This window comes from Rhinopithecus bieti, unplaced genomic scaffold, assembly GCF_001698545.2.
Source record: "Rhinopithecus bieti isolate Rb0 unplaced genomic scaffold, ASM169854v2 scaffold_2439, whole genome shotgun sequence".
Taxonomy (NCBI): domain Eukaryota; kingdom Metazoa; phylum Chordata; class Mammalia; order Primates; family Cercopithecidae; genus Rhinopithecus; species Rhinopithecus bieti.
The window spans coordinates 3,002,419-3,026,800 of record NW_016804232.1 but is presented as its reverse complement, the minus strand read 5'-3'; positions in this window follow the sequence as shown (position 1 = coordinate 3,026,800).

Here is a 24,382-nt window from a genome sequence, read left to right as displayed (position 1 = left end):
ACAAAAAAAAAAAAGAAAAACAAAAAAAAAAAAAAAAAAAAAAAAAAAAAAAAAAAAAAAAAAAAAAAAAAAAAAAAAAAAAAGGCGAGGAGAAAAAAAGAATTTTCCAAGTTGTCACAATAGATGGAATTCTCTAGGGATGCCTGAGAGTCACAGTCCCGTTAGCCCCTAGCCTCAAATTTAGTTTGGAAGTAATGTGAATGCATGCATTTAATCAATTCCATGAATAGCCTTTAAAGACAGACATAGCAATTGAAAGATACAGAAGAGGCAAACAAACCTTTCTACAAGAATTTTCCTCAAATCAGTTAACCATATTTGCAGTTAATTTTCTCACCTATTTCTCCTCCTAGTCCTCGGTAAATAAATGACTTCTCTCTTTGGTCACAATACCATGACTTAAAATGGAAAGGGTTTTCAGCATCTAAAAATCTTTGGGTCAAGTGGATGGATTTACTTTCTTGGCCTAAAGACGACTGGTTTCCCAATGAAGAGAAAGTCAGGCCTTCGGCTCTTATTTTTCAAACTAAGAGAAGGCTGGAATCGTCTCTGAGACACAGCGAAATCTCTCAGTCCATCAGACAGCAACTGAAAGTATAAAGGAAGCTTCACAGTGTGGCCATGAGTCTATTTTATTTATTTCCCAGAGAAAAGGTCAATTAGTAGGACCTGTAAGCAGTTTCTAGACTTCTCTGAGTGTTGCTGATGCAAAACCACACTTTTAGGATAAAATTGTAAATAGCCCATTAACATCAGCAAATAGAAAGTGAATTTGTATTAACTATAAGGGTACAATTTTCAGTCTTGGGTCCTACTGTTGATTTTATTTTTTATATTTTACTTTTGTTTTATTTATCATGAGGTAAAGGTTTTTATTTTTGTTCCACTCCTATGCCCTCCTGCAATCTCAACCTTTCTGGTAACATTTAAAACTTGATTGATTTACAGTACTTTTTTTTATTGTTTGTTTGTGTAGTTTTGTTGAGGTGTAGATAGTTGTCCTCTTTTATTGGTTTATTTAATTGGTTGTTCCCATGGTAACATTTTTAGTACATTTTTTTCAGAAGGTTGAAGGATGCTTTGGGGCTTTTGTGTGGTGGTCTGTTAATCTTCAACAGACCCTAACAGGATTCCTTTGTGCCTTTTTCTCCCCTATTTTTAAGTGACTTGACTTCTTTAACCCTTAGGAGGCCAAGTTCCATTGCTTCTGGGCACCACATCTTCAGATAAGGTTTGTTTGATGGAATTTGTAGGGTGGGGTGGCCAGTCTGTGACCACAGAATCATTATCATGAGAGATTCAAAACACAGGCTGTAAAAAGGAATCTAAATTTGCATACTATAATTATGAAATTTATATAGCATAGTGTGGCTGTTTATTTTATATTTGGTTGTCAATCAAAGGAAGTGTAGCTTTTTTATTTTTGTAGATACTTTTTTGACTTAATTGCTGCTGAGTGGCTATTCTTGGTCAACTACTGTTTGGCTTTGACCTGCTTTCTGCGGGACTTAGTTGTGTCCTCTAAGTTTAATGGACATCGTGAGACAGAAGAAATGAAATCATTCATGAAACATATTTGGACGTTTGTTCACTTAAGCATTTCTACTCTGCAAAGAACTACTCTGAAATCTGGAAGTCAGTATAATAACTTGAAAATGTAAGTGTTAAGCCTTATTGTTACTCAGATATGAAGTTTGTTCTCATAAACATTTAACATTTACTGTGACATAGTGATATGGAAGAATTGTATTTCTGTGATTATTTTTAATAATAGCCATAACTTAAAAGGTGTATCATACCTGTCCTAGGTTCTAAAAGAATTTTCATGGATTATTTATTAATCCTGATAATAGGATTAATCAGGATTAATTAAGTGTAAAACACTGACTCAACGGGGGGAGGTATGAGTACTTTTAAGTGTTTATATGTAATATTAACACAAACTCATGTCATGAGATGAAAATATGCTAAAAAAGTATCACAATTATTTTTCCTAGGTAATGTGAAATAGTCTAAATATACAAACAAAAGGAAACATTTTAAATTATGTAAAGTAATTTTCAGTAGTGGGATTCATTTTACAGATATTTTTCCTTCCTGTTGGCCAAAGTCTATTAGGATGGATTATTGCAGCAATCGCCAACCTTTTGGCACCAGGAACCAGTTTTCTGGAAGACAATTTTTCCACGGACCAGGGTGGGGGTGGTGGTTTTGGGATGGTCAAAGCACATTATATTTATTGTGCACTTCATTGCTATTATTGTTACATTGTAATATATAACGAAATAATTACACAACTCACCAGAATGTAGAATCAGTGGGGGCCCTGAGCTTGTTTTTTTGCAACTAAATGGTCCCATCTGGGGGTGACAGGAGACAGTGACAGATCATCAGACATTAGATTCTCATCAGGAGCCTGCCACCTAGATCCCTCACATGCGTGGTTCACAATAGGATTCGCGCTCCTGTGAGCATCTAAAGCCACTACTGATGTGACAGAAGGCAGACCTCGGGTGGTAATGTGAGCAGTGGGGAGTGGCTGTAAATACAGACGAAGCTTTGCTCACTTGCCTGCCATTCACCTCCTCCTGTGCAGTCCAGTTCCTAACAGGTCACAAACCAGTACTTGTTTGTGGCCCAGGGGGTGGGAGACCCCTGGATTATTGGACCTCCACAAGGTGTTAATATTAGTTGAATTTTATCCTAATAATCGTATTGCCAGAAACTATATATAGCAAATTTATAGGACGTGGAAATGAAATAGAGCTGATGCCCTAGCTTGCATATTTAAGAAGTTACTGCAGATACCCTAAAAACTGAGAGGAGGATTTGTACCTCTCTCCTTTTTGTTCCTTAGGCACAATGCATTCCATTTGGCTGGGCGGATAAAAGGATACTGTGTGTGTATGTGCCAGGGACTGTGCTAAGTATTTTATATGCATTGCCACTTTTCAAAAGAATAAGAGGCCAGCGTATCAGCTAAGAACATGGACTCTGAATTTAGACAGCACTGAGGTTGAACCCTGCTTCTACTAATTTCTATCTGTGGCCCACTGGTCAAATTCCCCAACTTTTGTGAATCTCAGTTTCTTCTTCTGAAAGAAAACAGTAATAACATAGTGTCCACCTCGTAGAATTTTTATGAGGACTAAATGAGATAAGTGGGATTGGAGAAGGTTCGTTGTGTTTAACTTTTTTCTGGTGTGAGAGTTTAGGATTTTTCAGGTTCATGGTGGTGAGGAAAAATGAAAGGGTGGGAAATGGTAACCTGCTGGCAGGACAGAATGACAGTCAAAGTGGTGCCTACTAAGATGCTTTCTGCATGAAAAATGCTGTCATGAATGGGACTGATGGAATGATTTACTGACCAGACATTATTTAAGTTAGAATTATTTAAGTTAGAACACTGATTGCAATTACAATAAAATCTTGGGAAAACACCACTAGACCCAAAAGTACAATTATTCTATAGAGAACTCTACTTAATTTATTGTTTGAGATTTTACCTGGTCACTAATTCACTGATCATACTAGGATTCTTGTGTGGTATGAAGGTCCTAGTGCTTACTTATACTATTAGAGAAATCTTCTATTGTTAATAGGATTTTTATTAATAACTCTAAGATAGTCTCAATAAACAGAAAAAAATGGCTTCTCAAGAGATGCTGTCTTTTGATGATAAGGCTTTGATGATGTGTTCTTGGATCACAGATGAAATTATTATTATGTAGTTAATCCTCAGCAGAAGTTAGAAAAGGTGAAAAGTTAGCATTTGGTATAGAGATTTGGACAAGTTTATACAGTCACAAGTTGTTTGTAATTGAACGCTCTTAGAAAAATGCATACATGCCCGAGATTAAGCGCTGGAAATCTTTTCCATCCACTTTTTTAACTTCAGGAAGACATTGTGAAAAAAAAGATTGTTTTTGAAGAAGAGTCTTGCTCTGTTGCCCAGGCTGGAGTGCAGTGGCATTATCTCAGCTCACTACAACCTCCACCTCCCAGATTCAAGCAATTCTCATGCCTCAGTCTCCCAAGTAGCTGGGATTACAGGTGTGCACCACCATGCCCACGTAATTTTTGTATTTTTAGTAAAAAAGAGGTTTTTCATGTTGGCTAGGCTGGTCTTGAACTCCTGACCTCAAGTTATCTGCCTGCCTTGGCCTCTCAAAGTGCTGGGATTACAGACGTGAGCCACCACACCCAGCCAGTGTTTTTCAAATATAAATGTTACAAAAGTACATTACAAAAACTTTGCAGAAAATAGTTCCAGGCTTGGGAAACATGGTGAAACTTCATCTCTACCAAAATACAAAAATTAGTTGGGCATGGTGGCATGCACCTGTGGTCCCAGCTACTTGGGAGGCCAAGGTGGGAGGATTGCTGGAGCCCAGAAACTCAAGGCTGCAGTGAGTTGTGATTGTGCCACTGCACTCCAGTCTGGGCAACAGAATGAGACTCTGTTTAAAAAAAATAAATAAATAAAATAATAAATAAAATGTTTAGGATATATGCAATAAGAAAAGAACATTAAAATTATCCTTAATGTTTTAGTTTTAGCTATTATCCCTTATTTGGGCTCCACATAGAATCATGTGGTAACTCTGTTATAAAATTTACCATTTTACATTCAGCATATTGCAAGAAACTTCTATCACTGCGTGTTCTCCGACAATCATATTACAAATGAATGCACTTTCTGTTTTTTATGAACCACTTTGCTTCATTGATCCCATCTCCTAATTATTTACATTGGGTAAGTTATCCATATTATTTCAAATATTTCACCATAAGAAACAAACTCTTGCAGGTAATTCTTGGTGCTAATCTACCATTGCTCCCTTTGCATAAATTTCTACAAGTTAAATTGGTAAGTTAAGGGGTATGCAGATTTCCTTGGCTTCTTCTATATGTAGTGTTATGTCTGCAATTATTTTATTTATAAATAACCCACAATTTGAGAACTAATTGTCCCATTAGTACTACTATTAATATTTTGCTTGTAAGTTTGGTTAGCATAAAATATTCATACGGAGGAAAACTATTCATTAACTTCTCAGCATCATAATGTAGTGCAAAGGGCAAATAGGCTCAAAACAAGATGCCCAACATTAACATGGGAAGACATGCAAGAAAGCCCAGGCTGAAAGCCTCACATGCCGTTAGTGAACATTGAATGCCCGGTGCCTTCACACGAAAGCAAGGGTTGACACACATAACATTCCCCACAAAATTAATTCCCCCCAGAGCTTGGTTTTCTCAATATTTAAGGAAGTAATTTAGAGTCCCTGATAGCCTCCATGATATTCTTCCCTCACAGGCCCAGTTTCAGTGATCTAGAGACGCTCAGTGATGCTGAGTTGAGAACCCATATTCAAGTGTTGACTATGCAAAAAGAATGCTGAGAAACCTGCAAACGACAATACATGCTGGGGTGCTGGCAGGGAGGAGAGCAGGGCTGACCACATGATGTGTGGCGTGTGCCATGTGAAGTGTGTGTGCAGAGGGTTTGTCAATAGACTCTGCAGGGCATCATTTTTTTTTGGCAGTAAGACTGCTAACAAAAACATTGTCATAGTTTTGTGAACTTATATGATAATGCAAAGGTATCTCATTTAACTACCCGGTGTCTGAATTTGGGGCATGAGACTGCACACACCCCAGGTTAGAAACAACTTGACCTGTGTGGGCTGAAGGTTTAACAGACCCTGTTCTTTGGAGTTAAAAATCATTTGCTCCCAGCAAAATTCAACTTTCTGGGCTTTTTTTTTTTTTTTTTTTTCCTTTCTAAGTGAGGGACAGAGTAGGAGGAAAAGGAAGGGAGACCAGCTTTAAATTACTTATAAAAGGACATAGAAAACTATTTGGACATCAAAAGCTCTTACAAAACAGGCTTTTAATGATTTAAGTGTAAATGAATCAAAAACATATGGATAACATTTTCTTTTAAAGTACCCTTGGGTTCAAAAAATTAAGGAGAAAAGTAAATGGCAGAGAATGTTTTAGATTTGGAGGAGTAAAAAAATTTTTTTAAGAAAATAGCTTGAAGAGTTTGAGACACTCCAGTTGCACTTGGGGTTACCCATGCTGATGGGAAGGTGAGAGTTAGGAGGAGCAAGTTCCCCTAAATCCAGGGGCCCTGGTCAGCTTACCACATGCACAAGGCATGACACTGGAAACCCCTTCCAAATACATGCTTTGATATAGGATCTGGGGAGCAGGCCTCAGGGACTGGTACTGAGAGAACATAACTTGCATTTTCAGACTCCTAGTGATTTAGAAATGCAACATGCAACCACGAACTACTACTGAAGACAGAAGTAGATGTGATACAACCCACCTGGGGGAGGAATGGAGTTGACATGAGGTCTTGTTCACATAAGCATGTACCATCTTCCATGGGCCTTTTTGCTTTGCAAGAGCTTTTCAGCTTGAAGGTAAAATAATAAGACATTATTAAAATATGTAAACCATTTTATTTTCTGCTCCAGATAATTTCTTATTTGTTTTCCACAGTGCTCGAAACAGCAACAGAATTAAATTTGCTGTCTAAATTTTGAGTGATTCATGCATGATGCATACACATTGATGTTTATTTCTTATCTTCATGAAGAGTTAAAATCCCAAAGTGTGGAAAGCTGTGAAAGGAAGCCACGAGGGCTTTCCCATCATCACTGCTGGATTTTCTACTACTGCTCAAAGGACTTGAGCCACAGTGAAAAGCTGGAGTCTTCGAGGGTGTGGGAAGCAATGTCCCTTAGGACAAGCAATCTCTCAACTGGGTGGTCTGTATTGATTAGTCAAAATTTAATCCCTAGACTTTGATTACATTTCAAAAAGGAATCTCCCTCCCAAGGTTAAGTTTAATAAAACTATCTTCAGGGTGGTTACCAGAAAGAGACTCGTGCACACTCAGAGTAGCCTGCAGATATACTGGTCATGTATTTTTATGATCAGGAGGACAATGGAATCCTTGTCCAATAAATCTACCTTAGACTAAGCCTTTGTCTAGCATAGTGTATCACTTGAAAATGCAGCACTCGCCACCAGCATTAGTCAATGGAAACATGGAATGATCAGCACAACCTTTTACTAATCCAGGAAACATCGTGGGTCGTGGGTCCTCAGTGGGTTTCCAACTCAGTTGATTTAGTTTTAACCATATTTATGGAAATATGTGAAATATTGGGGCTAGAGTTTCTGTTTCAATTCTTAGGCACATCATTAATATTTGATGTTCTTTTTTCTCCCAATATCTGACTCTGCATCTCACAGAGAACCTCAGTCAGTGTATTTCTCTGTTCTCATTGACTGTCCAACCTTTCAGTCTTTTTCCTGATTCAGCCTAGATGAAAGGGTGATGTCCAAGATTACTATTTTACCACCACCATGTTAAGTGTCAATCCCTGAGCCCCCCTTTCCCACCTCCCTGCAGTTGTTCCTTTCAGTCCCTCCCACTTCCTGATATACCATCCAGAAAAAGTCTCTGATCCACCACATTTCATTTTCTCTTTTATATTCTGAAATTATTGCATTCTGCTGAAGAGACAACCACACAATAGGGTGAGTTGCTGCCTCACTTCATTCATAGTCTTCAGTCTCAGCCAGGCCACCATCAGCTTTATCCACCAGTCTTTGAATATGGCCTGAGCTGGCTCTCACTCTCCCCCTCCCCAGAGTCCCTTCTATACATTACCTCTCCTGAGGCTTTTATCTGATGCCACAGCCTCACTCCGAGGCTCCTCCTTTCATGTCATAGATGTGGATTACCTGGACCCCTGGCGCCTCCTCACCACATTGAAATTTCTCTTCTCTGTCCCTCCCTACCTCTTGTCTCCATGGTCAGAGAATGAGACGCCCTGTCTCCTGTCCAATGCCAACATCTTCAGTGTTGCCCTTGGTCCCATCTGCTTTCCTTCAAGACCGTGATCAATCAAATACAATATTTACTGTTTTATCTTCAACCATCCCTTCTGTCTTGGCTTCTTTCCCTTGGCCTAAATAAATGTTTGAATCTTTGCACACTTAAAAAACAAAACAACAGCAGCAGAAAAACTCTCTGGGCTCTTGTGTCCTCTGTGAGTCGGCCCTCCGACATTCTTCCTTTAGGGATGAAAGTTCTTGCAGAAGTCGTGCCACCTCTCCACTCCCTCAAGTCTCATCCTCTCACTCCGCGACCCAATCAGCCTGCATCAGCCTCCAGCCCTCACCACTTTTGGAAAGGCCATCAAAGACCATCTTCCTTCAGAATCCAGTGGAACTGCACCAGTGCTTGTCTTGCTGGGTGTCCTGGCTTCCTTTGATGCTATGAAACATTCTTTCTACTTGGTATCACTTGCCTGCCTTGACTGTCCTCTCTCTGGTCCTCAGTGACCATTCCCTCTCTGTGCCCTTACTGGAACTCTCCTGCTTTGCCACACAGTTGGCTGTCTGATATGTTTTTTAGAAATATGCTTATCGTGCTGTCACCCATTTGGATTTAACCATCATCTGTTTGTTGACAACATCAATTCCATCTTTGCAGACCTGTCCAAATCCTTATTCTCATCTTCACACTATTGGTCACTTTTCAGCCTCTTCTCATGCTATCCTCCCTTCTTCCATTTAACTCTGAATCATCCTTCAGATTGGGATGTCATCTTCACTTGCAGGAAGCTTTTCCTGAAATACCAGGTTACTGGTGGCCCTTTCCGTTGCTCCTCAGCTCTACTGGTTGGCTTGTCCTTCAGCAATCCTATGTTACTAGGGAATTATCTGGTCTGTGGCCCTGATTCTCACCACCCTGTGTGCCCTGAAGGACACATATACTGAGATTGGGACCTGGTAGCCACTCAATGTTTATTTGAGGAAATATCATATTATTTCCTTAATTGATAGGGATTAGTATCACATGTAATTTTCAAGATCACAGAATATTAGAATACGAAAGGCATAAATGACTTAAAATTTGTCTTTTTGACTGTATTATCTGCCTATACTATACATATCCTTAAAGTTATTACTTGCTACACTCTTCTACAAGAACATTTTAATCTCTATAAAATGGTCTTATTATCCAGTGTAATGCCTACCTGACATAGCTGAATGTCTACCCTGCCCTAACTCTGCTTATCTTTAAGAAACAGGATACCTGTGATTAAAAGTTCCCTTTGTAACCATACCAGCTGAGACTGGTTAACACCAAGATGGCTGAAACTTCAAAAAGACCTCAGATTTTCTTATAATCTCATTTCCATGCTAAATGACACTGCCATCAGCACCATGACAGTTGGCAATCACCATCATAATGGCTGGAAAAATCCACAAAAGGACAAAAAGGAAGGTAGCAATCTGGTTCCAAGAAGTTCATCAACCATTTTCAGAAAATACATGAATATTCCTCCTCTTGATTTTTTTTTTTTTTTTTTTTTTTTTTTTTTTTTTTGAGATAGAGTCTCGCTCTGTTACCCAGGCTGGAGAGCAGTGGCACTATCTTGGCTCACTGCAACCTCCACCTCCGGGGTTTAAGCAATTCTCCTCCCTCAGCCTCCCCAATAGCTGGGACTACAGGCATGCGACACCACGCCAGGTTAATTTTTGTATTTTTAGTAGAGACAGGGTTTCACCATATTGGTCAGGCTGCTCTCAAGCCATCCTCTCACTTTGAATGTCCAACCCCTTCATAAGAGAAACCCTATATTTTAAACCCCTTACCCTTCACTAGTCGAGAAGTTGATTTGCAAACCATGCTCCCTCTTCTCAATTCCATGGCCATGGAATAAAACCTGCACTGCTTGACACTCACTTTTGGTTTTGTGTATTGGTTTCCAGGAATCAAACAGGGAAAGATCCCCTTTTGGGAGGGATCAGCTTTGTTGGTAACGGTCTAATTTGGATAGCTAATTCCTGCTATTGATTTCTTCCTTTTCCTCTTTCAAAATGTAATTCCCTCAGATAAACCTTCTAAGACTATCCTAACACAGTTCCTGCACATTCATCCCCAATCCTTACCCTAACCCTGCCCTTAGATGAACACATTCAGTGTTACGTACTTACCCTGTTATATCAATTGATATATAGTTCTCATAAATATCTGAAGTTATGATTTTACATTTCTTGTGTGATTGGTTTTGGTTTTTACTCTACCCTATCTCATGAAGGCAAGTACTTACTTATTTTGTTCTTCTCTGTCTTCAATACCACTCACTATGCCCAGCACATAGAAAGGGCTCAATCAATATTTATTGAGTGAATGAATGAGTGAAGGGAGGGCAGGTAAATTAGTGGGGGACTATAATTATTCAGAGGCAAAAATGAAGCCTAGTGAAAGAAGGTCATAAAGTCTTGAGAGCTTGGAAATTGACCTTACTGTAAAAAAGAAAAACAAAACACTTCCACACAGATGTGCTCCTAGGCCAGTAAAGAGCTTAAGTAGGCTTTGTGCTGTTTACAAGAAATGTAGACTTGGTGGGGTGTGATGGTTCACACCTGTGATCCCAGTACTTTTGAAGGCTGGAGGCAGGAGAATCACTTGAGGCTGGGAGTTCAAGATCAGACTGGTGATCACATAGTGAGACCCTCTCTCTACAAAAAATGAGCTAGCATGGTGGCATGTGCCTATAGTTCTAGCTACTTGGAAGCCTAAAGTGGGAGTATCGCTTGAGCCAGGAGTTCAAGACTGCAGTGAGCCATGATCGCACCATTGCCCTCCAGGTGGGTGACAGAGTAAGATCCTGTCTGAAAGAAAGAGAGAAAGGAAAAAGAAGGAAGGAAGGGAGGAAGGAGGGAAGGAAGGAAGGAAGGAAGGAAGAAAGAAAGGAAGGAAAGAAAGTCAAAATGAATCCAATCTTTTTTTTTTTCTTCAGTTTTCTAATTTTATCTTTTTTAGTTGGGAAAAAAAGAAGTCCCCATTGTACATGTTTGGCCCCAAATGGTATCTAAGACAAGAAGAATCAAAGCCTTCCATACATCAGTGGTATACAAACTCAGGAGAACTGTCAGTCATGTTGCATTTCCAAGGATTTTGCCCACATAAGTCCTTTTTGTCCTTGTACCCATTGTGTGCCTTACATTTTGCCTGATATGAAAAAGCTGATTTGGTTGTAGTTGAAATATCAAACGGAAATCAAACTGAAGGTGACAATGTGCTAGCAGCCCTCACTCTCAGCGCCTCCTTGGCCTCAGCATCCACTCTGGCACTGCTTTAGGAGCACTTCAGCCCGCCACTGCACTGTGGGAGCGCCCCTCTGGGCTGGCCTAGGCCGGAGCCGGCTCCCTCTGCTTGCGGGGAGGTGTGGAGGGAGAGGCCCCGGGAACCGGGGCTGCACGTAGCGCTCACAGTCCAGCGCAAGTTCCGGCAGGCACAGGCAGGGGCTCCGCAGCCCAGCACTCGGAGCAGCTGGCCAGCGCCGCCGGCCCAGGGCAGTGAGGGACTTAGCACCCGGACCAGCAGCTGTGGAGGTTGCAGCCAGGTACCCCAACACTGCCGGTCCACATGCACTGCACTCGAATTCTCACTGGGCTCCGCCTCCCCTCAGGGCAGGGCTCAGGACCTGCAACTCACCATGTCCGAGCTCCCCACCTGAGGTGGGCTCCCTTGCCACCCAAGCCTCCCCAACAGGTGCTGCCCCTTGCTCCCTGGTGCCTGGTCCCATCCACCGACCAATGGCTGAGGAGTGCAGGCACAGCTCGGGACTGGCAGGCAGCTCCACCTGCAGCCTCCCTGTGGGATCCACTAGGTGAAGCCAGGTGGGCTCCTGAGTCTAGTGGGGACTTGGAGAACTTTTATCTAGCTGGAGGATTGTAGATGCACCAATCAGCGCTCTGTGTCTAGCTCAAGGTTTGTAAATGCACCAATCAGTACTCTGTATCTAGCTAATCTAGTGGGGACTTGGAGAACTTTTCTAGCACTCTGTGTCTAGCTAAAGGATTGTAAACTCACCAAACAGCACTCTACCTCTAGCTCAGGGATTGTAAATGCACCAATCAGCACCCTGTCAAAATGGACCAAGCAACTCTCTGTAAAATGGACCAATCAGCAAGATGTGGGTGGGGCCAGATAAGGGAATAAAAGCAGGCTGCCCCAGCAAGCCAGCGGCAACCAGCTGGGGTCCCCCTCCACCGTGTGGAAGTTTTATTCTTTTGCTCTTTACAATAAATCTTGCTGCTGCTCACTCTTTGGTCCATGCTGCCTTTAAGAGCTGTAACACTCACGGGGAAGGTCTGCAGCTTTACTTCTCAAGCCAGAGAGACCACGAACCCGGGAAGAACGAACAACTCCAGACGTGCTGCCTTTAAGAGCTGTAACACTCACCACGAAGGTCTGCAGCTTCACTCCTATCAGCGAGACCACGAACCCACCACAAGGAAGAAGCTCCAGACACATCTGAACATCTGAAGGAACAAACTCTGGACACACCATCTTTAAGAACACTCACCATGAGGGTCCGCAGTTTCATTCTTGAAGTCAGCGAGACCAAGAACCCACCAATTCCAGACACAATACAACTGAAGAAACAGGTCAAAGTCACTTTGTGAAATGTTTCAATGCCAGGCTAAGATGTTTAGGTTTTATGTTTTAGGAGGTAATTTTTAAAAACTATGTTAGGATTATACATAAATATATATTTTAGGGAGAAAATGCTCTAATTTCAGACTGTAAATTGAATTGGTGTTTTCCAGAAATTAAAGATGAGTGAACCAATTAGGAGATTGTAGCTTTAATCCTGGTTTTAGGTGATACGAATTTTAATTACTCCATTTAACTCTGTCATTCTCATTCCACAGTGGATTATAAAATACAAAAAAAGTTAAATGGAGAAAATAGAATTAAGGAATAGTGATAGAAAATCACATGGGGGAGCAGAAGATGTAATTCTTACAAGAAAATTATAATTTCAGTCATATAAATTCAGTCATAAATTTACTTTGGAGCTTCCTGGAGGCCAAAGTAAAACAAGAAACATAATCATTTAATTTATATTGCACATATAGTAATAATAGTTAATACTGATGGGTTCTAACCTTGTACCAGGTACTGTTTATGTGTCCTTTACATGTCACCACTTACACATATATTTGAAGGCCTCGTGGTCTTTATAAATAAGTCTATTAATTAAATCAGCTGATAGAAAGATCTTTTACAATGAAGAAAGGAAAATTCATGCTGAAAAGCATCCCCCTTTTTTCCTTTAGAGAATAATCAACCTAAATTAAACTTTTAAATTTTTGGTTTAAGGCAGCCAGCCTGTTTCAACGAAGTTGCCAAATATTCTTAACCGAAAGGAAGCATTGCAAGATATGACAAACAGGAAAGCTAAACAAAAGTCAACAGTGTTGCAAATCATACATTTATGGGAAGAAACGCTCCAGTTCAGCAGCCAAGCCTGGAGCTTAAACCTGCAAGACAGACCATGCTAACATGAATGTGAGTGAACAGGGAAGGATGCTGTGTAAGCCTACATCCTGAGGTGCCTGCAGAACTTGGGCCTCGGTGTGCAGGTGGCCAGTGAGGATAGTGACCTGTAGTGGAAGGCCTTCAGAGAGTAAGTGAGAATACCAGACCTTAGCTGTGTTGTCACATGTTATCAAAGCTAGAAGACTGGACAAGTCTTTGACATGAAACTCAAATAATGCACTAGTCTGTTCCTCAGTTGACTCCCTGGAAATGAGTGATAAGGTCACAACATCCTCAACATCTTTGGAACAAATCAGTGGGGATTTTCCCTACCTCTTCCTTACAGCACTCTCTGTATGTATGTTAGTAATCTTGTTCCAGTGATAAAACCTGGACTATTACCAGGGGTCACCAATGCAAATGTCCAAGGACCAAACAAGAAACAAATGAAGTACATTGGTGCAGTTTAGGAATATGGGCCCAGCTACAGGGGAACTATGTTTAAAAACTGAAATTCAAAATACACTTTTATACTGGACTTGGTGGCTCACACTTGTAATCCCAGCATTTTGGGAAGCTGAGGCAGGCGGATCACCCGAGGTCAGGAGTTCAAGACCAGCCTGGCGAACATGGTGAAACCCCTGTCTCTACTAAAAATACAAGAATTAGCCAGGTGTGGTGGCATGTGCCTGTAGTCCCAGCTATTCGGGAGGCGGAGGCAGGAGAATCACTTGAACCCAGGAGGCAGAGGGTGCAGTAAGCCGAGATGGCGCCATTTTACTCCAGCCTGGGTGACAGTGAGACTCCGCCTTTTAAATGAAATCTCCCAAATCTTAAACATCAGCAAGAAATTCAAGTATTTTTTAAAGGCTGCTTGAAGCAATTCTCTATGAACTGAAAGCCTCAACTGAAAACTCTCTTAGGAGAAGGATGAAGCCTTCTGAATTGAATTTCCTATTAATAGTGCGTTTAATAAAGTGGCAAAACGAGCCGCTGATTGTGGTATTCTCTGGTAAAGATTTTAGGCTTCTGTCCATGATTAAGGGCAGATACTTGATAATTCAAGCTGACAATGGAAGTGACATCCTTTTGTGAAGATCAAAGTGGTACTAGGACTTACCTGAACCAAGGTCAACCATCTTCCATGGAAGCTCAGAGAGATTATCTGTAGGCAGGGCCACAGCTTGCCTTTGGTCAACACTCATTTTGCCCCAGCAAATGAATAATTGAGCATACATATTATCAGGATTCCAGGCCAGGCATGGTGGCTCATGCCTGTAATCCCAGCACTTTGGGAGGCTGAAGCGGGTGGATCACCTGAGGTCAGGAGTTCAAGACCAGCCTGGCCAACATGGTGAAACCCCCATCGCTACTAAAAATACACAAAATTAGCCGGGCATGATGGCATGTGCCTGTAATCCCAGCTACTTGGGAGGCTGAGGCAGAAGAATCGTTTGAACCTGGGAGGCGGAGGTTGCAGTGAGCCAACATCATGCCACTGCACTCCAGCCTGCGAAACAGAGCAAGACTGTCTCAAAAAAAAACAACAGAAAAGGATTCCTTCAGGGTAGAAGAACCTGTGAAAAAGGAAGCGGACCTTAAAGAATTGTGGGAGAATCTGGGCAAAGAAGGTCAGAAGGGGTAGTTGCAAGGTTAGAGAGTTGTAAGTCCCTCCAAGCCCACTGCAAGCACTGGAGACAATTTGGATTTTGCAGGGAAACGTGGGAAGTCAAGCACATCCCTTCTCAAAGGGACTACTTGTGAAAAAGTCTAGGAAGCTGCTATCTCTGTGCATCCATAGGCCAGCATCTTGGGATGGGTGTTGGCCTCTGTTGGTCAGCTCTGAAGTCAGAAAGTCCTGTCCAGCTGGAGCCTTGGGTACCTCTGCATCTCCCTGTACCATATCTGAGCACAGGAAGGTCTTCAGAGTCTAATGGGTCCTGCTTTATCTTTGCCTCCCAAATTTCGCACCAGCTTCTCTTCTGGCCAGTGCTGGAATAACAGAGGCAAGGGGATTTTTGAAAAGCCTATTGTCCAGATTGGCTAGGTCAACCACAGAACAAACCAGCACACAGAGGATGTGTATTTCACTTTCTACAACCAGGTCATGATAAGTTTAGCTGGTGCTTTTCCGAAACCATTTTGATTTCTGTGTTATAGATGAAGTCTTTGGGGGAAGAAAAGAGGGAAAAGGTGGCTAAGAAGCAAGAGGGATTTGGATTTGAATCTTGATTACTTCCTTGCTTTATGGTCTTGGAAAAGGCAATCTATCTCTCTCATGTGCGGTTTCTCCATCCATAAAATGGGGCTTCTAATACCATTATGATAGTGTTGTCTTAAGGATCAGACACAATGCTGGGAAAGTACATAGTGTTGTCCATGGGGACAAATACTATGTTTAGCTTATTCATTGTTGCAGTCTCTTGGACCAAGAAAGGTGTGTGATACCAGAGTAAGCAAGCAATATGTTTAAATCACTATAATCATTGTTTGTAAAAGCAATAGAGGCTCTTAAACACACATGACACTTTAAAAGAATGGATGTACTATGGGAATGAATAGCCAATGAGATTTTTTTTTCCTGATCTTTTTGGAGGGTGATGAAAATGAATTCTCTCAAAGGTTTGTTGTGTGCTAGGACACATTTAGAATGAGTTGGGTTTAATTTTCACAGTAAAAAAGATTGAGAGCCAGCATAAAACAGATTCTGTAAGTAAGTATTTTTTCATTCTTTGTCCAAAAAAGTGTACAGTCATGTAATCTCCCTCAAGGTACAAAATTATTTTCATTGTCATTCAGCATCCCATCTCTGAGCAGAGTCCACCTCACATCCAATAAACGGAAGACAAGCACGCTGACCACACACACTGCATCTTTCTCCTTGAACACATGCACACACTGGCCTTTGGTAAGAGGCAGGGCATGAATAGGGAAAAACAGAGATGCATTCCACAAAGACATTAGCTAAACAAAAGTCAAGTCCACCAGGCAAAGCCATCAGGAAATTGGTTAACATATTTTTCCCCCATTCAACAAAAGATAGCAGGCACTTGTCTCAGTATCTCCTTTCATCCCTGAAAGCTTTAAAATTGATTCATGGTTTCATAACTACAACAAAGTAACCTTGGATAGATTAAAATCAAGGCTTTTTTAAATTTGGATATCAACAGCAAGAATCCCACCCAGGTCTTGCTAAAAACTACTTTGGCTGACGTTATGAAATGCTTCCTCAAGCTCTTCTTCAGCCAAATGAGAAGTCGTCTGGAAAGGATTCATCCTTTTAGTGTACACAGAAGATCTTCTTCTTGGATCTATAAACTAAGTCTTTAAATTCCACTGTAATTACTCCAAAGACATAAATAGAGCCGATACTATTTCTGGCATCCCAGCTGGCCCTTTAGACAAGGTACACAGCATTTTCAAATAAAGCTTCCGCAAAGTGTGTAGGTATTCTAGCAACAGACAGATGCCTGGAAATTCTAAAACATAGTGTCTAAAAAGAATGGCTTCCAAAAATGCTAGCGTGTAAGACAGGCTCCTTTCTTCATTTTAATTCTTGTACCAGTTGTTAGGATTGAGTTTCTTAGTAAGGACTGAAGCCTATTCTGTTTTCAACCACTAACTTGGCTCTCCTTGAAAGTATACTGAAACAATTCATTAAAATACTCATACATAAAGTTTTATTAAGAGGACATGTTATTGCTCTCAGACTCACTCTTTAGTTATTAACCAGTGCAATTTAAAAGCTTTGTTTCAAAAGCCAGAGCCTCACAAACCATCCTGGTATTTGTGCTGATTAATACCAACACCATATCCATTTTAAAAATGAACACCATCCATATCTGGAGTACGTCTCGGGTTTGGACATGAACATTTTGCTCTTGTTCTTTGTGGACACGTTTGGTTTTCTTTTCAGAGCAGATTTGTAGAATCTTAAGTTCCCATGCATTTGTTTTCTCTCCATTGTTTTCTGATCACTTTTTTTTCCCCCTCTGAAATTTGAATTCAGATTACAGGTGCCATTGGTACAAAAATGAACATAATTAATATCCAGAACCTATAGTCATTTTCATTTCTTGGTTTAATAACAAATATAACTGAGAATCAGCACTGTGTTCCTTGATTATTTATCAGTGGACATGTATCAGCTGTTCTGTGGGTGAGCTCCCTTGTAAGCCAGGATCCCTTTGGGCATGACACCAGGGCTTAAGGAAGAAGCAAACCTAGAGCTTTAGCACACAACTATGTGAGCTGGTCCACGAGAGGGACAGCCCATTCTCAGTGCTTGCCCTGAAGGAGTGAACTGGCACTGGAGAGAGCACTTCTGTCTAGATTTGAGGATATTATGGTAATGAGGGAATGGTGATGTTTAAGATTGGGTCAGACAACTTCATTCTGCTATAGTGACTAAAAGGAGAGGTTTTGAAGTCAGCCAGGACTTGGCCAAATCAAAGTTCTCAGTGATCATGTTATCTCCCATAACATAACCTGTTTGAGGCCAGAATGCATCTTTTGTATAAAGGAGATGCCATATTTTAATGTCTGGCGCACAGTGTGGGCTGTTATTATTGACTACTCTGTAGTCATTGGCAATATCTGCTCATAAATGAAACTTCTGCTCACAAAGAAAGCCAAACAGCACACACACACAGAAGTAGGCATTTTGTGGCAGAAAGACTCTAAGGCGGCCCCCGTCATACCCACCTCCCTGTATTCCCCTCTGTTTCATTCCCTCTCCTTGAGGGTGGGTGGGACCTGCAACTTGCTTCTAACAGGACATGGCAAAGGTGATGGGACATCAATCTCATCATTAGGGCATGCTATATCAGAATCTATCTTAACAGACCAAGCTAGAGACTTTCCTGTGGGCTTGATGCATTGAATGGCTGAGATGGCAAAAACCACGTGGCAACAAACTGCCAGGAAGGCTCCAGGAACTGCTGTGGCTATTAGGATCTGAGGGCAGCCCACGGAAAGTTACGGCTCTCTCTAACCACAAGGAAATGAATTCTACCAACAACCTGCATTAGTCTGGATGTAAATTCTAACCTAGTGGAGCTTCCCAGGGAGAACAAAGCATGGTCAACATCTTGGTTGAGCCTCGTGAGACTGAGTAACGGACTTAGCTCAGCCATAGGCAGGCCCATAACTCTGACCTGTATAAACTCTGAGAAAATAAACGTGTGTTGTTTTAAGCACCTAAGTTTGTGGTTATTTGTTACAGTAAAACAGAAAACTATATATATGCTTAACTGGAGAACTTGGCTATTATGCTGTGTAAATAAGGCCATTTGAATTTTTATTTAGATAATCAGTTATTAAATTATCTTTCTTCTGGTATCTTTTTCTTTATGAATCAAAAAAAAAAATGTGATTCCATGATATTTGTCTGCAATCATAGAGTCATATGAGAAAGTGGCCCTTCAAGTTTAACCTGGATATTGGTTATTAGGTTTATTGAGACTTCATAAGGTAAAGAGCCCAGTTAAGAGAATATATTTTTAAATAATTCTGCAGTGAAATTTTATAATAAAAAAATGCTTTGTTGTGAAAAGGGCTTGAGAACACTTTCTGCTAAGAAGGAAGGTAAACAGTCATTTGTTCACCTGCCCAATCCTGCTCATCATTAAAGATTCAGCAGAATGTCACCTAGATTTGAATGCACTTTTCATGTCTCTCCCAGGCATGGGAGCACTGCTACTCCGCTTTCGGGTTCACAGAGCACCTTCACTATGAGCATCTTACTCTGTGTTGTAATTGCCCACTCCATGGTTTTCTCTGCCCCTAGCCCAACACTAGTAAATTACAACTCACGGGCCGAATCCTGCCTACTGCTTGTTTTTTGTTAATAAAGTTTTATTGAAACACAGTCATGCCTTTTTGCTTGTACATCATCTATAGTTGCTTATGTATGGTGCAATGCAGAATCTAAGAATTGCAAAAGAGACCTGTGGCCCAAAGTCTCAACTCTTTGCTATCTGGTCCTTACAGGAAAAATCCTGACCCTAGAACTAGACCATGAACTTCAGTAGGTGATGGACTGGGTAATGTTCATCTCTGTGGCCTCAGAAGTTAGCCCATAACAGACCCTGAATTTGTAATTTAGTGAATACAAGGATGCATCAAACACCTAAAATTCAAGCTAACATTAGCATTTATCTTCTAAATTAGATCTTCCCTAGAGAAGCCCACAGAATTTCATTAATAGTCTGTCACAGGGAAACAGTCTGTCCGCATACTTTGTATCATCCTGAAAGCTGAAAGCAGAATGAAGACAGCTGGCTATTAAAGCACACTCCTATCCTTCATTAGGTCACATTTAGACCAAATTGTCATTTATTAAACAATTTTCACATTAGTTACCAAGCCCATGTGCCTTTCAGGGGACAGTTATCCTTTTTTCAGATTCACTTAGAACCAATTTCCAAAATACTGCTGGTGTATTTGCTGTCCAAGAAACCTTTTAATTTTCATTTGTAAACCTTTTTTGATGTTGCTCCCTTGACAAAAACAGGAAACTATTATTTTCTAGTGGTAAACAAGTTCAAATTCAAGTTAGTCACTCAGTTCCCCAATTCAAGACTGTGTTTTGTATACATTTTTAAAAAATCATCATTCTAATCTTCATCAAATGTATCAAAATTCTCAAGGAAAAGCCAAGTGCCTTAAAATTTTGTGGGAATCAAAGAATTTAAAGATTCCCCACTACTCCAGATTTGGCTTTTCTCCAAAACCAGTGAAACCTTTCAAATCTCTTGTGATTCACTCCTTCACTATTTCAGTCCCCTGAGATTAGTCTGAGTGCTTTCCCCTTCATTCATCCACCCACGATCTCTTTTACTCCCATATGGGATGTATACAGTAACACTAACCACCAAGAACAAAGCAGAACAAGATGTTTGCCATGGATATCAAGTCTCAAAAGAGACAATTAAATTGATACAAATCATCATTGCTTTCTGAATCACCATAGACTCCAGTATTTTAGAATGCCAATTACTATAAAGTGTTACCTAAAGATTTTATAAACAAATGTATTAAACTCATAGGGGAAGCTTAATGAGTAGGACGATGTTTCCTTGTTTCATCATGATGTTTAGAAAATTCTTCCAAGTCGTTTGATGAATGCCTCAAGGAGAAAGAGACCTCAATTTCCTACTGGGGTTAGTAAACAATGATGCTTTATCCCTTCTTGGACCTTGACTCTTTTCACTGAGATTGGACTCCCTCCCTTAACACCACCTTCACCTCCTAATCACTCGCCCATCCTCAGAAAGAACTGTATTCCCCTTGGTCTATAGAAATTTAGAAAAAAAATACTACAATCAATATATCAGGAGCTTTATCTATAATTACCTATTTATCTTTATATTGAATACAACGTTAGCTGTCCTGTTTAAAAATGTTTTCCCTACTTAATTGGGTGGATAAAATGTTTATTATTTGATAAAAATTAATGTCACTGATTTCAGTTTGTATATCCTTACCGAACAAAAGATAAATTTTCACTCTTTTATCGGCTCCCCCAGTTTTAAAGACAAATTTAATAATATATTTAATTCAACCCATTAAATGAATTTGTGACTAATTTGGATTAGTCACAAATCATGTTCTCAATTTTCACATGTGCCTAGTTAGCTATCATATTATATAGCAAAGGAAAATGTCTTGATGAGATTGAAACTGACAATTCTGGATGATAATAGTTCATAGGTGAGGTTATATTCTTCATATTCAATTCTTCCAGGAGACCCATGATGTCCAATTCTTTCACTATTCATGAAAGAATATGGTCATTTCAGAAAGGAATACCTGCAATCCCTTTTCATGGTAGAAGATTTTTCCTCCTTTCAAGTAGTAAATGATCTGTGGGATAACACGTTGGCTCTGTGTGAATATTCTATTACTTAAGACACCAGCACCAAATGATTCTGACATTCACTGATGATCTCCACTTGAATCCCTAAATCAATAATTGCATTGTGTTGTAAAATAGGGATTTTTGTATCATCTTTTCTCTTATTAGATGTCATTCTTCAGTAGAGGAAAGCTTTTCTTTTCCTTTCTCTTTTACTATTACTTTTCAAAATTTCAAAATAATCATGTTTTACATTTAAAATTCTTCTTCACATTTCCTGAGGGTTCTTTTCTATTGTATCTTGTTCTTGTTCCTTGGATGTAAATTTCTCTCAACTTACTCTGAATGAACTAGATGGTTCTTGGTTTGGTTTAATTTTGAATCCACTTTATTAAGATAGCCATGACCCAGGATAAAAGTAGCCAGGGTCCAAAACTCATTCCTCCAACATTTAAACTGATCTATGAAATCACAAAGACTCATAAAGACTTTAGTGCTCTAACTCCTTAGAGTTATTTCCTCAGCAGTAAACCCAGACCAAGAAGTCAGGCCACAGGAAGCCATTGGTTGAAAACCCATTTTGTAGATTGCAACTGATGTTGCTAAATCGCACAGTCGTCTGCTCATCTGTTTCTCATCACATTCTAGCTTTCTGTGTCCTAACTTCAAATTTGATCATGGTCCAGGATTCCGTGTGTAATCCATTGGGAATTTACAGAGTGAGGTGGCAAGAAGCAAATGAGCAAAGTGGGAAAGAAAGGACATGAGGCTAGTTACAGAGCCCCTGCCACTGACTTAATAAGGTCTGGCTTCACATCTCAGGTATCCAAGGAATCATTGCAGCTGTCATAATTCTTAGGCCATCATCATCCTTTAGGATAAAACAGACTGAGATATTCAGTAAAAAAATATTTTTTTTAAAAAAAGAAGCCTACAGACCAACAATAACAACAACAAAGCGTAAACAAATGACAACAACAAAACAGTTCCTTGGGAAAAAGCATTGCAAGTAAGAATCAGAGGAAACTACCCCTGTCTACTCAACCCCCACCACCAGAAGGAGCCTCCTATAATTACCTCTCCCTTTGGCCACTGTCTCTGATCCTTCCGTCCCTGGTAGGGAAACATGCAAATAGAAAAGAATTCAGACATCTGGAAATGTTTTAGTTATCACAAGTTTTAGTAACTTTTCAAAGAGAAACATAAAATTGAGTGAAAAGTCAAACAAAGATTTTGGTTCACTAGAGGGGTAAAAACCCTCCTTTTATGATCCTGTTCATCTCTCATTTGATGGGATTATTCAGGAAATGTATTCCTATTTTGATTTTAAATTGCTCTAAAATATGTGATTACATAAATGCAATCCAGAGTGAATCTGCAGGAAAAAAAAAATGTTGGCAAGAATGACTATTTTATTGCATTTATTACATTCCCTTTTTGTTCCTTGTATATATCACGAGAATCCATCAATCTGTATTATCATTTTGGGAAAACATCCCTGAAAATGCTATTTGAAGTATCCAGCAAGCCCGGGGTAATCTGGCTATCAGATGTTGGCTCAATGATTGAGGATGTATAAAAACAAACCAAGTACTAATGTCATCCACCAGTCTAATTTTTTGCTGAAATTACCTAAATGGATGAAAGAGTATTTACACTGTGTTCTTGTTTTTTGTAACTTAAGACGCAATTTAGTACACTTTTTCGGTTTAAAGCTCATTTTCCTAACCACCAACATACTAACACACTACCTTGTATACAGAGCACACGGAAACTTCTTGTGTGCACAGGCTTCTGGGTCTGACTCTGTCCCCTAACTAAATGGCTGGCCCTTGTCTAGTTCCTTAACTCGCCTGAGCTTAAGTTTTCTGTTCTCCAAAAACAGAATTAATAGAAAAACACAGTGGTACTTAGTTGCTAGGTTTATTTTGAACAGTAAATGAGATAAAACATGAAAAGTAATGAACACCGGGTCTAGCATCTTATGTGACAAAGGTTGTCAGAACTGGAAGGGATTTTCAGGAACATCTCATACAAAGCTGGCTGTATGCATTTTTAGGGAGAGGGTCCTAAATGATCCTCAAAGGAATCTATGACTCAAAAAATGTAGAATCATCTGTCAATCTTATTGACTTGTACTTAATCTGTTTGCTAAAAAGGAAATCTACGCCCAGAGAGGGTAAATTACTGTCCAAGATAACACAGTTCCTTAGCAGTGGAATAAAAACTTAGATGCCTCATCTCTCAGTACTATTATCCTGTGTCCAATACTGTATTTTGTTATGCTAATGTTGTTTTTTAAAGCATCAAGGAGAGAGAATACAATGAGAAAAGAGCATCTAGAGAGAGACCATGGGGAACAGCACAGAGTAAATGACCTTAGCCTGGTCTAAAGAATTATTTGAACCAATTTCAATAACAGAAATAACAATACAACATTAAAAAAATACCCAAATAGTAAAAGTCATTGTCCCGTAATGATACACTCTATTATCAATCCCAACGAATCCATCAAAATTAACATCATCTGAGTCTGCAAAAAGAGTAAAGCAAAGTCCCTACCCTCCAAAATGTTCCTGTCCAGGCAGCACTAATACAAGTCTGAACAACTTTGCTATTACGGAGGCACAAAGAGGCAAGAGAAATAGGGAGGGAGATACTCATTCCTATTGCAGACATGACCTTTTCTCATGGAGCTGCATGACAAGGACAGAGAAAGATCTTTAGATGGATCAGTCTGGTCCCTATCTTTGTGATGACGATTTTCTAGTGCCAGGAAAGTGTCCAATATAGGTTAAGGGAAAAAAGCTCAAAGTATAATATCCTCATAGTTTCATTGACTCCCTAGCATGTTCTTCTCCATTAGCATAGAAAAACTAAGTGTACTTATGTATGCTCACGTGAGCAAATGAGCAAAGTGGGAAGCAAATGAGCCTCAACTTCTCTAATTCCTGTTGGCCTTGGATTTGCTCTTCAGAGAAACCTCCGCAACACTGATAAGTACGTGTCCTTTTCAGGTCCTAAATTTTGTTCAGGTAAAGAGCCTTTGAGAAATGTTCCGGTGCGTGCTGTGTTATAAGATTACATAATACCAGTTGAGATTATGATCAATAAACTTGACCATTAGAAGGTGTGACAATAAATGGCTG